We start from the raw sequence: 24,745 nt of genomic DNA on the forward strand, positions 1-24,745 counted from the left end.
TGTGTGGGATCCGACAATCTAGTTATTTATCCTTGGCACCCTCTCTTATGGGGAAATGTAGTCTAGTGCTCCTTGAGCCATAGTAGTCCGCTACAGCCCGGTTCACCGGAGTCTTGCTAGCCCAGCACTAGTGCTCAGGACACTTGACTGGCCGGCATGTGTTTCACTTCGTTCCTATGTCTGTCCCTTCGGGGAAATGTCACACGGTGACTTCCGGAGTCCTGCCTAGCCTACTACAGCCCGGGTTCCCCGGAGTCCTGTTAGCCCAGTGCTATAGCCCGAATTCACACGCTGCTGACCGACATGCTCGATGTGATTCATGTATGCCTGTCCCCATAGGTCTTTGCCGCTTTGGGTTCACGACTAGCCATGTAGGCCCGGGTTCACTGTCATATGGATGCTAGCGACACTATCATATACGTGAGCCAAAAGGCGCAAACGGTCCCGGGCCATGGTAAGGCGACACCAGTGGGGATACCGTGCGTGAGGCCGCAACGTGATATGAGGTGTTACTGGCTAGATCAATGTGACTTGGAATCGGGGTCCTGACACCATCATAATGTGAAATTGTGTCATGCTATCCTGTTTAGTTAGCCATCCTATATGTGAAATTGTGTCATGCTATCATGTTTGGTTAGACAACATAAATATGAATTATTTCATGCCCTCTTTTATTCCCCACTATCCATTGCACCTGTCTATCATACAATGTCTATACTTTCAATTACTTTTCTTGTTTATCAGCCATTTGAATTGGAGAGTGTGATGGCAGTATCTAAGGGAGTAACAACACAGTCTTCAGAAAAGATAGTGCTACCAGTTGATGCAGATAGAACCACGGTTGTACTTGCCCAAGGACCAGATCCACCACACATAACCAGACTCTCATAGATTGTACCCCTACCCAGTTGGACAGAGCACCAGCTACACCCCTTCTAACCCTAACCCCGGCAGATAGTAACCCAGTTCCAGTTGACACAACACCGTCTCCACCACAGAGGACCCAAACACGAGCAGTTAGTAAGGGAACTGCAGTGCCCAAAGCACGAGGACAACCACTCCAAATCCCAACTCAACGCTTAAAGGAGAAGAAGATTTGTTCTCAGGTCAGGTTCTGTAGCTATGGTTCATACTCCTTTGCTCTTGCACTACTGTATTTACTCATACCAACTATTTTCAAATTTGAAGGATGGAATTGAAACTCCAATGGCGCAACAGGTATGTTTTAAACCCGTTTCTTTAACTGGTTTGCTGTTGTAACCTGCTCTATTTTGATTTCAGTTTCAATTGAATAAACAGTTATGTCTCATGTCATGCACATTACAAGTGTAGTTATTGATCTATAGTTACCCACACTTATATTCTGTCTATTTTGCTTTGTCTTGAATAAATATTATTTGAACTGTGACTCTATCTTGATTTGGCAACAAAAACTAGAATGATATAGACCATAAAGTGACCATGGTACATAGATATATGTTTGTTTCATGCTATTATCCTGTCCACTTTACTACTAAACTCATTTACCAAAATGAGTTTCAAATACAACATGGTAAACATGTGATGTGTCTGCTTGTTTCTCTTTTAGAATGCGGACAAAATATTGGAGAACAGTACCGTGTTATCCAATGGTAAAGGAGGTAATGCAGATAAGGTTCAAGATAGTGAGACATCCTTGTTGGTCTCCAAGAAAGCTGATAAAAACTATCTTGACGACAGTGAGGGAACCCAAAAGTCCTGTCTTGATGTAGTGTTCGGGTTACTGGCCACTACTGCTGGCACAAGCTCTTCGAACTCGCTGCCTGAATCAGTTCATCTTCTTGAGTCTCAACTTCAAGATGAAAGACATCGATCAGATGTGCTGCGACAGGAAGCTGAAGGACTGACGAAGTCCCTGCGGAATTCAGATGCATATTTTCTGGTGCAACAGCAAGCGCTGGAGGATTTTAGCGCCAAACAAGAGAAAGTTAATAAGCTTGCTAAGCATATTGCCAGCATTATGGGTACCCAGGATATTGTTTCTTGAGATCTTCTGAAGTGGTTTTAGTTCTGGATTTGTTTTGCTCCGACGTTTATTTGTGCTAGTCGCCAACTTTGACAACCAGTGTATATGATATGCTGCTTTGTTCCCTATATTTGCACTGGTGGCAAACTTTGATGCCTAGTGGATGTAATATGTGTAATAGCCGTGATAGCCTAGCGTTAGTTGCTTGCTTATTTATTTCCTTGTTGTCTTGTTTATTTGTTTGCTTGTAGTTATTGCAGTTCTTTTTCCGCGGTTAGCTAGTGGCTGCAACAACCTATTTTTTAAAACTAGGCCATAATAACCATGGGCTAATATTTACTGTAGTGACACTGGGCCTCCTACTGGCCGTAGAAATAATGGGCGTTCTACGGGCCGTAAAAACAATGGGCCTTCTACGGGCCGTAGAAACAATGGGCCTTCTGCGAGCCATATCATCAATGGGCCTTATACGAGCCGTATGATCAATTGGCCAAACATGGGCCAAACAGACCGCATTATGGCCGTAAACAGGCTAGAGTTGGAATCGTTCGTTCATGGGCCGACCATAATGGGCCATCGTTAATAGGCTGTATTTGATGACGCTATGAAAACGGCCCAATGTATTAACAGACCACAAACGGGCCAACTGTAACACGGGCTGAATTTGGCCCACAAGTAGAAAATGACAGTAACGGGCCGTAAGTAAACGAATGCTGGAAATGAGCCCAAGAATAAATGGGCTCTGAGAAGGTCAAAAGATAACATGGGCTGGAAACGTCCCAACGGAATAACAGGCCGTTAATGGGTATAAAGTGATACACTGTTCATTACGGGCCAGTTTCACCACGGGCCGTTAATAGGTGTAAAGTGATACACTGTTCATTACGGGCCAGTTTCACCATGAGCCATTAATAAGCAAAGAGTTACATAGGGCCTCATATGGGTCAAAAGACGTCATGGGGATAAATGGGCCAGAAGTGAAAACGGGCTGGAATCATATTAGGTGGCCCAAATGACGCTACTAGGCCTAATTCATATAGGGCGTAACGGGCCTTGGGTTAGCGGGCTGTAAATGGGCTATATGCGAACATGCCATTAACAGGCTTTACATGGGCCGGCCCGCCACCTTTTGACCAAGTCGAATGGGCCGGCCTTTTCACAGGAATGGGCCTCTGTTGGGCCGTGCCACGTGTCGATGTATCATAGGCGCCTTCTGTCCAATGAGTGGATGACATCTGTCCCAACAATGAGCCGACACATGTTTCCTCTAGCCAATGATGATTTTACACGTGGAAAATCCCCATTGGTCGGGGCTGTTAACGGGTTATCGGATCCAAAACCCGACCCGATAGCTTAATGGCGTTCCATTACGGTGGATGCCATGTGTCGGTCACCCTTGACGAAAGCACTTCTGTGACGCGGGATTTATCATCATGGAAGTGGACACTTCCATGATGATAATTTTGGTAATGTCATGGAACACTTCTACGACAACACAGGTATGACTATCTTGATTCTGTCATAAAATCGTCTTGGATGTACATGCATGACAGAAAATGCGACCTACTGTGACAAACACGTATCATCGCGGAAGTGTATTTTTTTTCCAGTGCAAGCTCCGGGGGGCCGGGTACTTGGCCAAGGAAATCGCCCACCGGCTTCTAGCAACGGGGCAGCTCATCCCCACCCCGGAGCCCCATGAGAGGGTGGTATTCATCCCCCACTTCGTCCACGGATTGGGATTCCCTCTCCACCCATTCGTCCACGGAATCATGTTCTACTACGGGCTGGATTTGCACGATCTGGCCCCCAATTCCTTCCTCAACATCTCGGCATTCATTGTCGTGTGCGAGGCCTTCCTCTGCATCACACCCCACTTCAGATTGTGGTTAGATCTTCAATGTGAAGCAGAAGGTGGTGGGCAGTCAACACGCAGAGTGCGGAGGCGCCATGTTGAGCAAGCTGCCCAATGTCACATGGCCCAAAGGTACCTTCGTGGAGACCGTCAAAGGGTGTCAACAGCAATGGTTCTACGTCACAGAGCCTCGCAACACCACCTGGGCTGCGGCTCCTGAATTCCAGTCCGGCGCTCTGATGCGGCTCACCTCCTGGCTAGAGAAGGGCCTGGACTGGTCATCCTAGGACGAGCTGACGGTGCTTCAGACGAACATCAGGAGCATGGTGGACAAGAACGTCAAGCTTGTCAATGTGATCCAGGTGATACTTGCTCGCCGGATCCTTCCGTGCCAAAGTCGGACTTGCCATTTGTGGGAGTTCGATCCGGCCAAGCACCAGACCCTACAACAGTTCTTTGGCACTGCACACAAAGACATCTGGAGGGTGCTCTTTAAGGCTAACGAGATGTGGCCGACGACGACCGAGGACTGCGGGCATGACCTAGCCCATCCCGCTAGTGCGGTAAGTTTTCCGTATTTCAAGGTGTATCCTTTAGTTGCATACTCAAGGAAGACATCTAAGCTTCCCCATTCATTTTTTTAGGGCTACACAAAGAAGGCCGAGCGGATCCAGTGTCCGGCTCCGCTGCCTGAAAACCCAGCAATCCCTCTTCTGATGAAGATGCTAGTTCCAGTGCCCTACCAAGCACCGGAGAAGAAGGCCAAGAAGAAGGCCAAGGAGACCGGGAGTGGTCTCCGCCGTAAGGGAACTTCAGACGTGACGTCCGAAGACGCCGAGACCCATTCCTCCCACACCGAGGACGACGAGGAGGCAGAGGCGTCCAAAAAGGGGGAGATTTCCCTCGCGGACAACTCCGCGTGGGACATCGACACCAGCTCCGAGTGGCGCCCCAGGGTCAAGCCCCTGCCTGAATTGACTCAAATATGCGCGCACATATCCAGCTCATTTACTTCATGGTTTTAACATGTTGAATCATGTCCTGAAGTCCGGCTCGTTACGACCTCGAGCGATTCTCATGTTCAGGGGATTTGTTGGATCCGAAGGTGATGGACAGCGGGTCCCTTCCGGCTGCCTCTTCTCCCAAGGCTATGGATAACATCGAGATGCTGTCCCGAAGGACCTCCCCAGGCCAAGGAGAGACATAGGAGGCCGTCAGGGCGGCGCCAGAAGGTGAACCCTCAGCCGCCGGACACTTGGGGGAGAAAATCCCCATGGAGACTGGCGATGGGGGCCATATCCAATCCGGCCCCTAGCCGAATACGATTTCGTAGACCTATACGGCTCTGGAATATAGCAAGCAGCCTCCTCCGAATACAATTCCACCGGTGACCTCTGTCCATCCAAAGGCACCGGATACTCTACAAGAAGCGCTGTGAAGCGCTTCCACTGTTGAGGAACACCGTACCCTCATGGGTACGGTCCGTGAAGTGCAGGCTGACCGAAGCCTGCACAAGCCTTCTGATAGGCTTTGAGGTATGAAACGCAATTTATGCAAAAGGAATGCCGTAGTATAGACAGTAGCCCCTAATACGCTGTCCGATGTTCGAAAAGAAAAGCCGGATAGAGGATCAAGTAATTTTCGCAGGAGACTAACCATACGTGTCTAAGTGAATAAGCAAGCGTCTTTGATGGCTGCGACCTCTCATGCTGCTGAGGTCTCTAGACTAAAGCAGAGTCTGGAGCATACCGAGGAAGAGCTCGGCCGTGTGAAGAAACTGCTGGAGGACCATGAAGGTATCCAATGACCTTGTTTAGGTTTAGTAATTATGAATGATTTGTGTTGACCATAGTGCTATGATATTTTGCAGGAGCGGCGACTGAGATGGAGACCCACAAGAAGGCGCTGGGCGAAGCCCAGGAGAGAGTGACAAAGGAACAAGCCGCTCGCGAGAAACACAAGGCCAGGGTTGGTGAGGTCCAGTAGGAGCTCCAGGACAACATGAATAAATGCGAGTCCTTGGAGCACAATGTTGCGGATCAAGAGTCCGAACTTGCCATGGCTCGTCAAAGCACACACGATGCCCGGGTTGAAGCCCAGGGCGCCCTCTAGGAAATCCAGGAGGCCAGAAAATCACGATGGGTAAGGCCTTTATTATGCAGATCAAGTATGTGAAGAAAAGGTTCGTCTTACTGACCCGGATTTGGAGTTCTCCAGGGGCGTTTGTGGATCTGCCGTGCAGTGCTGCCGACACTTCAGAATTCTTTCGAGCCGAAGAGGAGAGCTCGACATAGAAGGTGTTCCGGTCGCAATACCTAGCGCCAGAGCATCCGGTGCCCCTTAGCAATCAGCTGAAACAGCTAACCGAACTGCATAGGGTGGCCGAACTGGCCATGAAGTATTTGATAATCCGTTTGTGGCCTGCCGAAGCCATACCCAGCAGCTACTTCGGGCTCGTGAAGCGGCTAGTCAATGCCTGTCCTCGGCTTGATGCCATCAAGCAGTCGATCTGCATTGAAGGTGTGCGGATGGCCTTCCCTCGTGTCAAGGTGCAGTGGGCGAAGATGGACGCCGTCAAGCTCTCCACCGAGGGACCGCCCACGGGCAAGGAGAACCGCACGCCTGAGCGGTATTTTGAGGATGTCCTAAAGGGATCCCGCATTGTAGAGGGTCAATGTTCAAAAGACATTATCTCTGAATGAATTCATCCATGTTATCCCTTCTTGTATTGTAAAACATAGTCTTTATGTAATATAATGTTTGTTGTTTCAAAATTTTACCTCCTGTGCGGTCGTTTTGTTAAATCTGAGAGTTGGCCAGTTGTTGGATTCAGCCCCCACATAGGTAGTATGGGGGTGTTCAGGATAAATCTAAACATTCTTGATCCAATAGTTTGGTCCTTGAAGGAGGTGTTTAGCGCAGCGAACTAGGCAATCGGACTATTTGGCTTTAGCACTCTCACTTAGCCTTAGGAGTTTGACAATAGAAATGTAGGCGCAGCCCCTAGTTAGTATTTAATCCGGACTAGAGTGTTGTAGAGACCTGATCGTGCAGAGGCCGATTCGTCGCATAAGCGGAAAAATCACAAAAGATTTGTAACCTCCGAATAGCTGACCAGCTCTCGTTGTATCATGACAGTCAATTTCGGCTTTCTCAACTGAGGTGTTTGCTCGGATATACTAGAAATACAATCGCAGTAGTTCTCCCTTTACCACCCTAGCCGATAGGATGGAACGTAAGGTAGCAAGCACAGGAGCCGGGAACCCAACTATTGACCAAAGACATGATTCAGAGCCGATGCATATAATGCTAAAATTCGGGGTGCCGAACTGTACTTTAAAAAGTGTTCGGACTTTGTTCCCATAGTATGGGGCACAATGAAGCCCCTGGTGAATCAAATCATACCAAAGTGTACGGGTGCAATCGATAAGAATGATAAAATGAAGTAGTAAGCTAGTGCCACGTAAGTTGGGCCGTAAACTGTTTCCATTGTAATTTGATTAATATGTCAAAGCGTATATGTACAAATAGAGCGATAAGCAACCTAGCTATTTAACATGCCAAGACCAAGGGGGAGCTGCGTGCGGGTGCCGAAAACAGGTAGAACGATCGTCAAGAACTTCTAGAGATTCCCCGACACGTCTGTACTGCTTGCTGCCTTGGTGTATCTATCCTTCGAAAGGAACGATGCTTCGGACGTCGGAGGGGCTTCTGAAAAAGAGAACAAAAATGGTAAAAAAGGAAAAGGAAAATTATGTGTGTGAGCCGTATGATGCACCACAATCAAGTTACGCCTCCGTCTATGCCCATGGTATTTTGAGTGCATAGTTATGTACGCGCAGTATGTACCCCGCCAGTTGGTCAGGACTAAGACGGAGGCCAAATTGCTAGTCGAGCTCCTAACGGGCTGGACTGTTCTACTGCAGAGTAGTCCGGACTCGTTTGACAGTGTCCGAGATCTTGGCTGCTGAATTAATGTTCTGCTTGATAAGGCCGCTCTGTACTTCTACTGCTAGGGCCGCATTGTGCTCCTTAGTACGGAGGGAGCGCTCTATGTTTCTGTTGACTATTATGACACCGCGTGGTTCGGGCATCTTAAGTTTGAGATAAGCATAATGTGGCACCACATTGAATCGAGCAAATGCAGTTTGTCCGAGCAGTGCGTGATAGCCACTGTGGAAGGGGATGATGTCGAAGATCAATTCTTCGCTTCGGAAGTTGTCCGAAGATCCGAAGACAACTTCCAATGTGATTGAACCCATGCAACGGGCCTCTACACCTGGTATTACTCCTTTAAAGGTAGTTTTTGTGGGTTTGATCCTTGATGGATCGATGCCCATTTTGCGGACTGTATCCTGATAGAGCAGGTTGAGGCTGCTTCCATCGTCCATGAGGACTTGCGTGAGGTGGAATCCATCAATGATTGGGTCGAGGACCAGTGCGGCGGAACCGCCATGAAGGATATTGGTCGGATGGTCCCTGCGATCGAAAGTGATCGGGCAGGACAACAATGGGTTGAATTTTGGGGCGACTAGCTCTATCGCATAGACGTCCCTGAGCGCACGTTTGCGCTCCCTCTTGGGAATATGGGTAACGTATATCACGTTCACCATTTTAACCTGGGGGGGACTTCCCTGTGTTTGGCGGACGTTCCTCCTTGAAAGTGCGTTATATCGACTAGAGGGGGGGTGAATAGGCGATTTTATGGAAGTCTTCAAAACGTGGAAGTTATGAAGACAAACGATAGAAATAAACCTATTACCATGCAGCGGAAGGTAGACTACACTAGACAAGCCATAGTCAAGTATTCAATGAAGTGAAAGCACAGTGACTTAATAGCAGCAATGTAGTAAGGATCAGGTAGGAAGATAGTATGAAGCCATACAGAGCATGCAGTCACTCAGTGAAGACAAAAGATAGTGCGAACATACAATGACTTCACAAGGAGCAACAGTAAGTAAAGGGAAGGGAAGATGAAACCAGTGACTCGTTGAAGACAATGATTTGTTGGAACAGTTCCAGTTGCTGTGACAATTGTACGTCTGGTTGGGGCGGCTAGGTATTTAAACCTTAGGACACACAGTCCCGGACACCCAGTCCTGAACATGCAGCTCAGGACACCCAGTCCTCACAGTATTCCCCTTGAGCTAAGGTCACATAGACCTTGCCCAATCACTCTGGTAAGTCTTCAAGGTAGACTCGCAAACCTTCACAGACTTCGTTCACCGGCAATCCACAATGTCTCTTGGATGCTCAGAACGCGACGCCTGACCGGCTGGAGGATGCACAGTCCTCAAGTGTAATAAGTCTTCAGATCACACAGACAAGAAGACTTAAGTGATGACCAATTCTCTCTGGCTCTAGGTGGTTAGGGCTTTATCCTCGCAAGGAATTCTCTCTCAAAGGCTTCGAGGTGGGTTGCTCTCAAACGACAAAAGCCGTACTCTCAATCTGAGCAGCCAACCGTTTGTGGTTGTGGGGGGTGGGCTATTTATAGCCACTTGGCAACCCGACCTGATTTGTCCGAAATGACCCTGGGTCACTAAGGAACTGACACGTGTTCCAACGGTCAGATTTCAAACTAACACGACAACTTTACATGGGCTACAAGCAAAGCTGACTTGTCTGACTCTGGACAAGATTCGCTCTCATAGTGTTCACTCGAAGACATAGGTGTTTTTGGTTAGGCATCACTTCAGTCATTCTGACTGGTTCTCTTGGACCCCACTTAACAGTACGGTGGTTCCTATGACTCAACACAAAAGAAAAAGAACTACAAAAGATCTAAGTCTTCGAGCTCCATAGGCTTCATGTGGTGTCTTCTCTTGTCATAGTCTTCAATGTGAATATCTTCATATACCACCTTTGACTTCAATGTCTTCATACATTTTTAGGGGTCATCTCTGGTAGGAAAACCGAATCAATGAGGGACTTCTACATGTGTTATCCTGCAATTCTCACAAACACATTAGTCCCTCAACTAGGTTTGTCATCAATACTCCAAAACCAACTAGGGGTGGCACTAGATGCACTTACAATCTCCCCCTTTTTGGTGATTGATGACAAATTAGTTGAAGTTTTCAACGAGGAATATAATCTATGAAATTGTAAAGGATAAGGAATTGTCTTCATAAGTTGCAAGGGCTCCCCCTGAAGATGTGCATATAGGTAATTTGCTTTTGGAATGCAAATGCACATGGCAGGTTGTACTTGTGGAGATCCACTTCAACTTATGATGACAATCCACTATGCATGTGAAAGTATATGAAGATAATGACATGCATAATGGAAAATGGACGTCTGCAGAATGATCTAAGTGCGGAATTTATCGTCGCACATGCGGAATTTATCATCGCAAAACAAAGTGGCAGATAAGTAGCAGACGACCATCGAGTTTAAGTGTTACAACTCAAAGAACCAAATGTAGCAAAACGAGAGTTGTAAGCACGAAGCAAAATATAAAGCACCCGCCCATATGGACCCGCTTGAAGACTATCAACCTCATATGCTTCTCCCCCTTTTGTCAGTAAGGACCAAAAAGGTTTGAAGACATAAAGCATCTACTCGTTCCCATGCGGAGTAGGTGAAGTAGCAGGGTCGTTGGTGGTGTTTGGTGGTACTGAAGAGCTTGGAGCAGAGTTGACGCGTGCTGAAGGAGGTGGTGGTGAAGTAGCATCATCTTCATCCTCGATAACTCTGGTAGTCACTATTGCAGCAGATGAAGAGAACTCAGAGTCTTCAAGGGATGGAGTTCCTAGCAGCACAGCTCTTCGAGGAGGTGTGGAGTCAAACTTGAATCGCTCAGTGAAGCCATCCTCTTGGAGATCATCTTCAGAACACATCATCGTTAGCCCTTTCCATGTACGGCGACAGGTTTCATGGGCAACGAAAGCATTCTTGGTGGCAAGATTGCGAATGCGATTAACTTCCACCAAGAGGCTTTTCATCTGACGCTTCAGCCAGTCATGATGCCTATCCTGTTTCTGATGAAGAGCCACAAGAAGCTCTCGGTCGTTGAGAACACGAGTGCACTTCTTGGGTCTTGGAGCAGTTGTACTATCAGTGGCTTCAGTAGACGCAGGGTGTGGTGCACGTGTAGTGCCAGCCAAAGGATACACCCGAGTGACTGCTTCAACTCCTTCAATGTTCTGTGAGAAACTCTGATGCTCTGCATTCTAAAGACTTAGAGGTTCCTTTGCAGGCTCAGGATAGATGGCTTCAGTAGAGATATCCACATCAGGCAGAAAAATCCTATGATTGCGAGCAGATGGCTGATATGAGATATCAGAGTGAAGTTTAATTAGCCGCATTACCCATGGGGCGTAGAACTTCAAGCCAAACAGATCAGAGCCCGAGGCAGCAAGTTGTCGGATGAATAAGTCCTGTGCATTGAAGCATTTTCCATGAAGAATATAGAAGACCAAAGTCTTCATTGCACCCTCAAGCTTGGCATTTGGAGAGTGCCCTTTGATGGGCCAGAGAGTTCGCCTGATGATGTGATAGATTGTTCGTGGCAGATACTCAAGGTCTTCAACGAAGAACTCTGTTGGATAAGCAGCATCTTGGGGCAATGGCTTCATCATGCTGAGCATCTGAGTCATATCAGGTTCCAGCCTCTTAAAGATGCTCTCAATAGCTTCACTATGTAGCTGACAGCCATGCTCGTAGAGATCACCAGGAGTGGGCAAACCAGTGAGCTCAATGATGTCAAATGCATTGGCTTCATGATGAACATTTCCGGTCATCCACTCCAGGACCCAAGTCTTCGGATCTCTGCTGTACCCGCGGATGTGAAGTGTGGCATAGAATTGGAGCAGCAGCTCTTCATTCCAATGCTCTTGGTCAGTAACGAACGACAGCAGTCCAACTTCCTTGAAGCAATCCAAAGCTTCTTCCAGACAAGGCAGACCAGCTATGGCTTCAATGTCAAGGCGCTTGTGTGGGAAGATGCGACCTTGGTTGTAAAGAATGCATGAGTAATAGCTTCGCTGAGGATAGCTCCAGAACCGATCAGATGATATCCTTTCCCTTGAGTAGGGGTTCCTGGAGCTATCGAAGAATGTGTTGTCTGCCCTGAAGCCATTGATATTGAAGGAGCCAGGTGCTGATGCAGGACCTGGGAACCTTGGCAATCTTGGGATTGGCTTCTGTACCTGAGGCCTGTGCTCAACATGATAGTCGAACTGTGGACCGGCAGCAGACTCAGGAACAAAAGTGACGGGATCAGTGGCTCCGCTGTCTTCTTTTTCCGTTGGGGAGGGCTCCACATTAGCTTCATTGGTGGTTGTGGCAGCCGCAAGATTTTCAAGCACGTTCTCCTTGAGAACTGCTTCTTGGTGGGACAGTGGAGTGGCAACTTGTGGGACTTCATCTTCCGCGGCTGATGCAGTCGGATTGTCTTCAGCAGAGACTTGAGGCCTTGGACCTTTGCAAAGCCTGCGCAACGCGGGCGACGCCTGTGGAGTTGGAGTGGGTTGGGCCTCATAGTATTCTTCCTCTTATGGGCGATCTGCCCATGAAGCATCCTGTGCAATTGGCGTTAGTGGACGACCAATGCTGATGAGTTCGCAGTTCTGAGGAAGGACTGCACCATCTTCTACATTGTCATGTTGACCAATGTCTTCAGCAGTGATGGGATCAGCTGTTGGAAAGTCTTCAGCTTCATGAGCCTCTGTGGAAGCAGGTTCATGGATAGTCAGTTGGCGTTCATGGCGTTCAGCTTCAGGATAGACCATAGAAATGGGTTCAACTATCAAGGGCTCTGTGGGAGCTGCCCGATCTTTCTTGGTCTTCCTCTTCTTCCTGGAGGGGGCAGTTGGAGAGGCTTCAGAATGTTTCCTCTTTCTGGCTTCAGCCTCAGCAGTCCTTGTCTTCTTGAGCTCTGAAGCTGTTGACCGGCTTTTTGGCTTCGAGCCAGTCATTTTAGTGGTGAAGACAATAGGAACTGCTTCCTGCCTTGGTGCGTCAGGTTCAGCCGTAGCAGGCTTCTTCTTCTTCTTTGTGGCCATCCTGGGGTCGATGCCAGGACGCCCAAGGGCCTTGCGCTTCTCAGCCTCATTGTAGGCTTGCACACATCTGTCAGCCAGAGTCTTCATGCGCTCACGCGAACCCTGAGCTTCTGCATGTTTCTTTACAAAGGCTTCCTTGAGCTCGTGCATCATACTCTTGAAGTTCTTCACTTCCTGCACGCTGAGCTTGGCCATATGCTTCTTGAACTGAGCCTTTTCGTAGTCAATCTTTTGCTTCAGTTCAATAATGCACTGGGCAATAGCGAGTTCTGAAGCAATGGCGCCTTGGAAGGCGACACTGAGGCCAATTGGTAGTTGCAGATCTTCAAAGCTGATGTTTGGCGTGTCAAACCACTCGTCAATGAAGTTGTGGATGATGGTCACATCAAAGAGAGGGAGATCATTGAAGATTTCTGCTTCTTCTTTGCTCTTGATGAGTTGCTCAAGAGCGTCATCTGCTAGATCTTCATCACTTGACAGATCAATGTCGTCATTGCGCAGAATGGCAGCAGCAGTTAGCTCTTGTCCGGTGTGAGGCAGAGGCATCTTGACTTTCTGGGGCTTGGAGACGCGAGATAAGTCTTCGGACTGCACACTGTCTTCAGGAGGTGCAGTTGCCAGTGGCTTCGCCCTTGAGATTTTTGGTGAGGGGGCAGGCTTTGAAGCTTTAGGCTTCTTCATCTTCTTTGTCTTCGGCACTGCAGGAGCTTCTTCTGATTCATCGTCAGCTGCAGGCTCATTCACTGCAGTCCCTTGAACTAAGATGCGGGTGATGAGGCCTTCAAGGTTGGAGAAAGGACCGATGACATTGGGTTCTGCATCTCGTGTGCCATCTGCCCTTGGTGCTGAGGGACCAGGGTTGAAGTCTAACCCCAAAGTCTTCTTGTTCTGCTTCGCTGAGTTCTGGGCAAACTGGAAGTTGCGCTTGAACAGATTGTCATCACGACACCATAGTAGTGATGATGGGTGTGCATCAGCTGGCTGTGGCCCACGGACCATGCAGGGATAGAAGCCTTGAGCAATGGCTTCATCTCTGGATCTAGGTAGAAGATTCTTGTATTGGATGTCTCCCCACGGTCTCTTGATGGCATTTTTCTCAGCATATTCTTGGGTTACAAATCGGTATTTGAACCATTGTTCTGCCCAATTCTTCGAATCCATTGGATTCGGGTCTTGCGCTGATTGTAATCCTCTTCAGGATCTGTCTTGTACAGTTCTGAGAGTTCATCTGGCAGATCTCTGGATGTTTCTCCATGATGCTTTCTGCCACCCTTCCTTGCTGCTTTCTCTGAATCCATAAACTTTAACTTGAAAGGCTTCAACACGTTCAAAAGCTTCAAAGGTTTTCGCTTGCTGGACCAACAGGAACTGGCTTCGAGAGAATTAATGTGATGCTGTAAGAATTCTGCAAATGAATGCAGACTATGAGAACCAAAGGATTCTCCCACGGACATGTACCTGTGACAGCATTAAGGTGCGAGGGAAGGGGAAGAGGTCATATGCATTCTCAGAAGAGTTTGAAGATAAATCAGTTTAGAAGACATTGACCTCATTTTGCGAAGACATTCACTCATAGATAAGGAGTTGGTTCCAGATTTGTACGAATCCACAAATCAGTACAAGTGAGGAATCTAACTACTTTGTGAAGCATAAGTGAATATACTAGGCATGTTATGAGATGCAGTATGAGAGAGATCTAACTTGTGTGAATAGAAACTGCTTCTGGTAGAAAGTGACAAATCCATAGGATCAGCGGTGCTGTAAAAAGGAAGTTTTATTTACCACACTAAGAACTGCTAGATGAAGTGGAAGATGAGGCCGAGCAGTTCGATCTTCCGTGCCCTAACTTGGCGACGGAGGACACCTACGACGACGGCGGAGAGGACGATGTCCGCGGTCGGCGTGAAGACAGCGTCGGAGAGGTTGCGGCAGTGAAGCGCTTCGTCGCCGGCGTCGTCGAGGGCTAGCGGTGGCGCTAGGGTTCGTGCGAGAGTGGAAGAAGAGATAATGACCGCTGTGAAGAGTGTATTTATAGGTACATGGGCGGCACTGCGCTATTACCTAGGTGCCCCTGGCGATTCGCATCTGAGGAACACGTGGCCATTATGCGGAATTTTGGGGTTTGTTCCACGTCCCACACACGCCATGATTGTCGGCTGGTCGTTCCTACTTCTTCGGGTTTCATGTGGAGGAATGAGCATTGAAAACGGACTTAATGTTTATCTCTGTATCTTCTGCTGACAAGGACGCAGAGAAGACGTTCGACAGTTTCAATAGAATGCATATGATTTGGAGAGATAGAATTTGAGATAGAAAGCATAGATAGGTTAGGGTCCGATCACATTCACTTAGTTCAAAAGATTCAACAATGAAGACATAGCTATAAGTGAATGCTGTAGAGGACAGAACACTAATATATATATATAATTGACATAGTGAAGATAATCATGAAGATATGTTGAGATCGAAGCCAAACCAAATGTGAAGACATTGCAAGGTAACGCCATGAGTGAAACACTTCAAAATAGAACATTTGGTGGTGGCGTTACCCACCGTATAGGAAGTATTAGACCCAGACACGGCGCACAATTATCGTGGCGCTCCGAAGTCAAATTCCACATTAATGTATTCACACTTAGAATGTATGTCTTCATTGATTGAAGATATACTTTACTTCGTGTGTTGCACATCTAAGTCATCAATATGCATAAGGGTTAGGATGTGTGCCTGATCACAGGACATTTGAGGATTCCAGGATATTTAGCTCACACCGTAACTTGCAAAATCTCTTCTCATCCAAGGGCTTGGTGAAGATATCTGCCAATTGCTCTTCAATGTTAACGTGTATGATATCAATATCTTCCTTCACAACATGATCTCTGAGAAAGTGATGACGAATTTCAATGTGCTTTGTCTTCGAGTGCTGAACTGGGTTGTTGGCGATCTTGATGGCGCTTTCATTGTCGCAGTAAAGTAGCACTTGCTTCAGATGAATGCCATAGTCCTTGAGTGTTTGCTTCATCCACAGAAGCTGAGCGCAGCAAGATCCAGCAACAATGTATTCAGATTCAGCAGTGGAGAGAGATACACAGTTCTGCTTCTTTGAAGACCAACATACAAGTGATCGTCCCAGAAAATGACATGTGCCTGATGTAGACTTGCGATCCACCTTGTCACCAGCATAATCAGCATCTGAGAATCCAACCAGATCAAACTCTGAGCCCTTTGGATACCATAATCCTAGAGTTGGGGTGTGAGCCAAATATCGAAGAATTTGCTTCACAGCTAAGTGATGCGACTCCTTTGGTGCCGCTTGGAAACGAGCACACATGCAAACACTAAGCATAATATCTGGCCTAGATGCACATAGATAACATAAAGAACCAATCATGGAGCGGTATACCTTTTGATCGAACTCTTTACCATTGTCGTCGGGACCCAGATGATGTTTGGCTGGCATTGGCGTCGTGAAGCCTTTGCAGTCTTGCATACCGAACTTCTTCAGGCAATCTTTGAGATACTTCTCTTGAGATATGAAGATGCCATTGCGTTGCTGTCGTATTTGAAGACCAAGGAAGAACTTCAGCTCTCCCATCATGGACATCTGATATTGCTCTTGCATCATATATCCAAACTCTTCACTGTACTTCTGATTGGTGCAGCCAAAGATAATGTCATCCACATATATTTGGCACACAAACAGTTCACCATCATATGTCTTCGTGAAGAGAGTGGGGTCTAGGGAACCAGGTATGAAGCCTTTTCTCTTCAGGAAGTATTTGAGTGTGTCATACCAGACCCGAGGGGCTTGTTTGAGGCCATACAGTGCCTTGTTGAGCTTGTATACCATGTCAAGATGTTTTGGATCTTCAAAGCCAGGCGGTTGTGCAACATACACTTCTTCTTCAACCTTGCCATTGAGAAAAGCACTCTTCACATCCATTTGATATAGAAGTATGTTGCGATGATTTTCATAGGCCAGCAGTATGCGTATGGCTTCAAGTCTAGCCACAGGAGCAAAAGTTTCATCGAAGTCAATGCCTTCCGCTTGAGTATATCCTTGAGCAACGAGGCGAGCTTTGTTTCTGACAACTTGACCATGCTCATCTTGCTTGTTGCGGTATATCCATTTGGTGCCTATTATATTGTGCTTCCGTGGATCAGGACGCTTAACTAATTCCCATACATTATTCAGCTCAAACTATTGAAGCTCTTCTTGCATAACTCGAATCCATTTAGGTTCCATGAAGGCTTCTTCAACTTTCTTGGGTTCTGTTATTGAGACGAATGCGAAGTGCCCACAGAAATTTGCTAGCTGAGTTGCCCTTGAACGAGTGAGTGGACCGGGTGCATTGATGCTATCAATTATTCTTTCAATCTGCACTTCATTGGCAACGCGAGGATGTACAGGGCGAAGACTTTGCTCTTGCTGATCATTGTCGTTATTAGAAGGAATGTCTTCAGGCTGAGCATTGTCTTCATGTTGATCAGGTGCTGAGATGATAAGATCTTCTTCAGGATGAGCTTTAGAAGGTATAATTTCTCCAGTTCCCATTAGCTTGATTGATTCACTGGATGGAACTTCATCTAGCACATTTGTCAGTTGCTCTCTTTGTGAACCATTGGTCTCATCGAACCGCACATCCACTATTTCAACCACTTTGTAATGAAAGAGATTGAAGACTCTGTTGGAGTGCGAATCCTTTCCATATCCAAGCATAAATCCCTCATGTGCTTTTGGTGCAAACTTTGAGGTGTGATGTGGGTCCTTGATCCAGCACCTTGCGCCAAATACTCTGAAGTAACTGACATTTGGCTTCTTGCCAGTAAGGAGCTCATAAGATGTCTTGTTCAGAAGCTTGTGAAGATAAACACGATTGATTGTATGGCATGCAGTATCAATGGCTTCAGGCCAGAATTTTCTTGGGGTCTTGTATTCATCTAGCATCGTTCTGGCCATCTCAATGAGTGTTCTGTTCTTGCGTTCGACGACGCCATTCTGCTGTGGCGTGTACGGGGCTGAGAATTCATGTGTGGTGCCCAAGGTATCAAGATATGTATCAAGGCCAGTGTTCTTGAATTCAGTGCCATTGTCACTTCTGATGTGCTTTATCTTGGCGCCATAATTGTTCATAACTCGATTGGTGAAGCGTCTGAAGACATCCTGCACTTCAGTCTTGTAAAGGATTATGTGCACCCAAGTGTATCTAGAGTAATCATCAACAATAACAAAGCCATAGAGGCATGCAGTAGTAGTAAGAGTTGATTAATGAGTGGGACCAAAAAGATCCATGTGAAGCAGTTCGAAGGGTCGAGTAGTGGTCATGATTGTCTTCGAAGGATGTTTGGCCCTCGTCATCTTCCCTGCTTCACAGGCACCGCATAAGTGGTCTTTCTTAAACTTGATGCCCTCGATGCCTATGACATGCTTCTTCTTCGCAAGGGTGTGGAGGTTCCTCATGCCAGCATGCCCAAGACTCCGATGCCAGAGCCAGCATTCTGAAGCTTTTGCTAGAAGACATACGGCAAGCTGTGGTCCTGCTGAGAAATCTACCATGTACAAATCATCTTTTCAATACCCTTCAAACACTAGAGACTTGTCAGATTCCATTAGTACAAGGCAACAATATTTTCCAAATATTACGATCATGTTCAAATCGCAAAGCATTGAGACAGACATTAAGTTGAAGCCAAGGGATTCAACAAGCATGACTTTGTCCATGTGTTGATCCCTTGAGATTGCAACTCTACCTAGACCCAATACCTTACTTTTACCAGTGTCAGCAAATGTGATGTGGCTCTTGTCAGATGGACGTAAGGTTGAGTCCATAAGAAGACTTCTTTTGCCAGTCATGTGATTTGTACACCCACTATCAATAATCCATTCTGAAGACGCTGGTGTCATACCCTACAGTGCAGTTAGGGGGATAGGCTTCACCAAGAGCATTGTGAAGCAAAAACATTTGATTAACTAGTGGGTTATGAAAGCTTAGATCCAGATTAGGACTAATAGGGAGAGTAGCAAGCGATTCAGGAACGAAGTACATAGTAAGACCATTCGGGCATTTGATCTTGCGCCCTACAAGATGTTTAAGGTCCCCAGCAATGGCGTCAGACGATTTTGGTTTTCTGCTGGAGACCTTTCCCTGCAAAAGAGAGTTAAGCTTTCTTAGCCACCCACATCTTCAAGGGTGGCTGAGAAGCAATGAGTCTAAGTGCAGCATCTGAGAATTTTGGCTTTGGAGCCCTAGCAAGCAGTCTTGTAGGCGGACAATAGTACTCATAAGAATAAGCAGAATAGTTCTTGGTCTTATGAACATGGCCGTTTGATGAACCGCTCTCATATTCATATGCCTGAGTATGGTTTCCCTGCAAAACATTTGCGTTAGTTCGACTCAGGTGAGTCCTCTGTCTGTATGAAGCCTTTGGACCGTATGAAGCCTTTGTTCTGAGGTTTGTCTTCTTCACGTGAGGTGTCAAGATGACATTCACAGGAAGATTCTCCAGACACCTTTTCGGAACCCAGATCTTCTTCATAGGCAGTCCATTCCTGCAGTTAGTACCAATGTACCTGGCAAACACTTCACCATTCTGATTCTTAAACAGTATATAGTTTGCATCAAAGCATTCATCAATGATAATGGGGTTAGCACAGGTGAAGCCAGATAGATTGGATGGGTCTGCTGAAGGTTCCTTTGCAGAAACCCACATGGTTTTGGGGTACTGCTCAGGTTTCCAGTAAGAGCCATCAGCATTCATTTTCCTTACGAACCCAACACCCTCTTTCCTCAGGTTTCGGTTCAGAATCTGCTTTTTGAGGACATCACATAGTGTCTGATGCCCTTTAAGACTTTTGTACATCCCTGTTTCAAGCAATGTCTTCAACCTAGCATTCTCATTAGCAATAGCAGTGGTATCCTCAGCAGAGGGGTTAGTTACCACATCAACAGTTGAAGATATTGCAACAGTAGTAGCAGTAGAACATTCAGCAACAGAAGTAGCATTATCACGCTCAATGCATTTAAGACATGGTGGTTCAAATCCTTCCTGATCGGGACTGATCTGTTTGGAGTGAAGTGACTCGTTTTCCTTTTGAAGATCTTCATGAACCGCTCTCAATTTCTCAAGATCTTGATTCCTTTGAAGATAATCATAGGAAAGCTTTTCATGAGTTGTTGAGAGAGTTTCATGACGACTTTCAAGTTCCTGATACTTAACGTGAAGATTTTTTATGTCTTCAATTAAGGATTCAGATCGAGTCATTTCAGCACCTAACAGATCATCGCTTCTGTCTAACAGTTTTTGAATATGTTCCATAGCTTTCTGTTGTTCAGTTGCAATTTTAGCAAGTGTTTTGTAGCTGGGTTTTGAATCACAATCAGAGTCATCGTCACTAGATGTTTGATAGTGAGTAGTGCGTGTGTTTACCTTGGCACTGCGTGCCATGAAGCAGTTGGTAGAAGCGGAGTAGTCCTTGTAATTTGCATCGGTGTCAGTGACAAGGTCATTGTCTTCAGTATTGAAGATGGACTTGGCAACGTATGCTATAGCCAGACTTGTGATGCCTGAATCGGACTCCTCCTCAGACTCCACCTCCGCCTCCTCAGAAGCGGACTCCTCCTCTGAATCCATTTCCTTGCCAACAAACGCACGTGCCTTGCCAGATGAGCTCCTCTTGTGGTTGTGAGCAGAAGCTTCATCATTCCTTGAGCTTGATCGGGAAGACTTTCTGAAGCCTTCCTTCTTGGTGAATTTTTGGAACTTCTTCACAAGCATAGCAAGTTCCCTTCCAATGTCTTCAGGATCATCAGAACTGCTGTCAGATTCTTCTTCAGATGAGGAAACAACTTTTGCCTTCAAGGCACGAGTTCGCCCATAGTTTGGACCGTAGATATCTCTTTTCTCAGAAAGCTGAAACTCATGTGTATTGAGCCTCTCAAGTATGTCAGATGGATCGAGTGTCTTGAAATCAGGACGTTCTTGAATCATCAGGGCTAGGATGTCAAACAAATTATCAAGTGATCTCAGTAGTGTCTTGACGACTTCATGTTTGGTGATCTCAGTAGCACCGAGGGCTTGAAGCTCATTTGTGATGTCAATGAGTCGGTCAAATGTGTGCTGGACATTCTCATTGTCATTTCGCTTGAAGCGGTTGAAGAGGTTGCGAAGGACACTGATTCTCTGATCTCTCTGGGTTGAGATGCCTTCATTGACCTTGGAGAGCCAGTCCCAGACCAGCTTAGATGTCTTCAAAGCACTCACACGGCCATACTGTCCTTTGGTCAGATGACCACAGATGATATTTTTGGCAGTAGAGTCCAGTTGAACGAATTTCTTGACATCAGCAGCAGTGACACCTTCTCCAGCCTTGGGAACGCCGTTCTCGACGACATACCATAGGTCGACGTCAATGGCTTCAAGATGCATGCGCATCTTATTCTTCTAGTAGGGATATTCAGTTCCATCGAAGACGGGGCACGCAGTGGAGACTTTAATTATCCCTGCAGTCGACATAGCTAAAGCTCCAGGTGGTTAAACCAAATCACACAGAACAAGGGAGCACCTTGCTCTGATACCAATTCAAAGTGCGTTATATCAACTAGAGGGGGGGTGAATAGGCGATTTTATGAAAGTCTTCAAAACATGGAAGTTATGAAGACAAACAATAGAAATAAACCTATTACCATGCAGCAGAAGGTAGACTACACTAGACAAGCCATAGTCAAGTATTCAATGAAATGAAAGCACAGTGACTTAATAGCAGCAATGTAGTAAGGATCAGGTAGGAAGATATTATGAAGCCATACAGAGCATGCAGTCACTCAGTGAAGACAAAAGATAGTGCGAACATACAATGACTTCACAAGGAGCAACAGTAAGTAAAGGGAAGGGAAGATGAAACCACTGACTCATTGAAGACAATGATTTGTTGGACCAGTTCCAGTTGCTGTGACAACTGTACGTCTGGTTGGGGCGGCTAGGTATTTAAACCTTAGGACACACAGTCCCGGACACCCAGTCCTGAACACGCAGCTCAGGACACCCAGTCCTCACCGTATTCCCCTTGAGCTAAGGTCACACAGACCTCGCCCAATCACTCTGGTAAGTCTTCAAGGTAGACTCCCAAACCTTCACAGACTTCGTTCACCGGCAATCCACAATGTCTCTTGGACGCTCAGAACGCGACGCCTAACCGGATGGAGGATGCACAGTCCTCAAGTGTAATAAGTCTTCAGATCACACAGACAAGAAGACTTAAGTGATGCCCAATTCTCTCTGGCTCTGGGTGGTTAGGGCTTTATCCTCGCAAGGAATTCTCTCTCAAAGGCTTCGAGGTGGGTTGCTCTCAAACGACAAAAGCCGTACTCTCAATCTGAGCAGCCAACCGTTTGTGGTTGTGGGGGGTGGGCTATTTATAGCCACTTGGCAACCCGACCCGATTTGTCTGAAATGACCCTGGGTCACTAAGGAACTGACACGTGTTCCAACGGTCAAATTTCAAACTCACACGACAACTTTACTTGGGCTACAAGCAAAGCTGACTTGTCTGACTCTGGACAAGATTCGCTCTCATAGTCTTCAGTCGAAGACATAGGTGTTTTTGGTTAGGCATCACTTCAGTCATTCTGACTGGTTCTCTTGGACCCCACTTAACAGTACGGTGGTTCCTATGACTCAACACAAAAGAAAAAGAACTACGAAAGATCTAAGTCTTCGAGCTCCATAGGCTTCATGTGGTGTCTTCTCTTGTCATAGTCTTCAATGTGAATATCTTCATATACCACCTTTGACTTCAATGTCTTCATACATTTTTAGGGGTCATCTCTGGTAGGAAAACCGAATCAATGAGGGACTTCTACCTGTGTTATCCTGCAATTCTCACAAACACATTAGTCCCTCAACTAGGTTTGTCATCAATACTCCAAAACCAACTAGGGGTGGCACTAGATGCACTTACACTCCTTGCCATCATTCTCGCTTTGCGACCCCTTCTCCTCGTCTTCGGCATTTAACTTTCCGGCCTATTTAAAGACCCAACAACTCCGGTGGGTATGATTGGCTGTTTTATTAGGGGTGCCGTGGATCTGACATGGATGATCGAGGTATGCGGTCTAGGCTGGAAGAGCCCGAATTGTTCCTTTTATATGGCTTCTTCCGCTGACCAGACTTGGAGCCACTGAATCCGACGTTGACCGCCGTGTAATTAGTATTGTCACTATTGTTTCAATGCTTACGTCTCTTGCGTCGGGGCTTGCCGTTGCTATTCTAGGCTCCGGAGGTTCCAGGTTTGCTTGCATTATTATTGCTACGGGCTAGCCAACTATCATCGCCTGCACAAAAGTGGGTCATAAGTGCCGTGAGGGCCGCCATAGACTTCGGCTTTTCTTTGCCGAGGTGTCGGGCAAGCCATTTGTTGCGGATGCTATGCTTAAAGGCCGCTAGGGCTTCATCATCCGGGCAGTCAACAATCTGGTTCTTTTTGGTTAAGAACCTCTTCCAGAATTTCCTGGCTGACTCTCCGGGCTGTTGAACTATGGGACTTAAGTCATCGGCTTCCGGAGGTTTGACGTATGTGCCTTGGAAGTTGTCGCGAAAGGCGTCTTCCAGGTCCTCCCAGCTGCCAATTGAGTTTTCTGGCAGGCTGTTCAACCAGTGCCGAGCTGGTCCTTTGAGTTTTAGTGGGAGGTATTTGATGGCATGAAGATCATCATCGCGGGCCATATGGATATGGAGAAGAAATTCCTCAATCCATACTGCGGGATCTGTTGTTCCATCATATGATTCTATGTTGACTAGTTTAAACCCTTCTGGGAATTCATGCTCCATTACTTCATCAGTGAAGCAGAGGGGGTGTGCGGCGCCTCTATATCGGGCTAGGTCGCGACGTAGTTCAAATGGAGTCCGTCTGCGGCTTTTGGCCCGAGCGTGATTATGCTTGTCATGTTTGGCTTGATAGCCATCTACGCGCATCGAGGCGTGCCCCCGTGATCCGTAGATCGACCTGGCCGGACATGCTTTATTCTTTAGGTCCTGCCATATGTCATATGTGTGTCCCCGAGCTGTTGTGTATCTGCATTTACAGTGAGATATTATTGGCCGGTGTTCGGCTTGAGTTGTCATTTTGTCTCGGCCACGTGGTGGTCGGTCAGCCGCATTACACGCTGATGGTACGGGCTCAAGTGCCTCGTTGTCATATTGAGGAAGCAGTTTGCGCTTTGGGTAACTTTTGGTTGGGTGCACGAGGCCGTATTCCTCGGCTGCTAGGACATTAGTCCATCTGTCATTGAGTAGATCTTGATCAGCTTGAAGGTGCTGTTATTTCTTTTTTAGGCTCCTTCTAGTGGCTATTAGCCGTTGCTTAAAGAGCTCCTGCTCAAGAGGTTCCTCAGGCACGATAAAGTCTTCGTTGCCAAGGCTCACCTCATTCTCGGAGTCTTCCGAGTCTTCATTTGTGGCCTGTTCATCAGGGCTAACTTGACCATCCTCCCGATCGTTTTGTTCGGAGTTTTGCTAGATAGGGTTTTGTTGGTCGTCGGCATCGTCTGGAGTATTATTGTCTCTCGTTCCGGTACTGTTGTCATTGCTGCGGCACGATTTCGGTCGGCGCCGTCGGTGTTTTGGTTGTATCTCGGGAGGTTTATCCTCTACTGGCTTTTTCTCATTATCGCCGTCACCCTCCTTGGGTGCATCCACCATGTACACATCATACGAAGAGGTGGTCGTCCAACGTCCGGTAAACAGCGGGCTATGGACCTACTCTTCTCCGGCATCGCCGTCCATACTGTCGATGTCTTCAGAGCCGTAATCGAGCATGTCAGTTAAGTCGTCGACTGTGGCCATGCTGTGGGTGGTGGGTGGGACGTAAAATTCCCCGCT

The sequence above is a fragment of the Triticum dicoccoides genome, chromosome 5A (assembly GCF_002162155.2).
Source record: "Triticum dicoccoides isolate Atlit2015 ecotype Zavitan chromosome 5A, WEW_v2.0, whole genome shotgun sequence".
NCBI lineage: Eukaryota > Viridiplantae > Streptophyta > Magnoliopsida > Poales > Poaceae > Triticum > Triticum dicoccoides.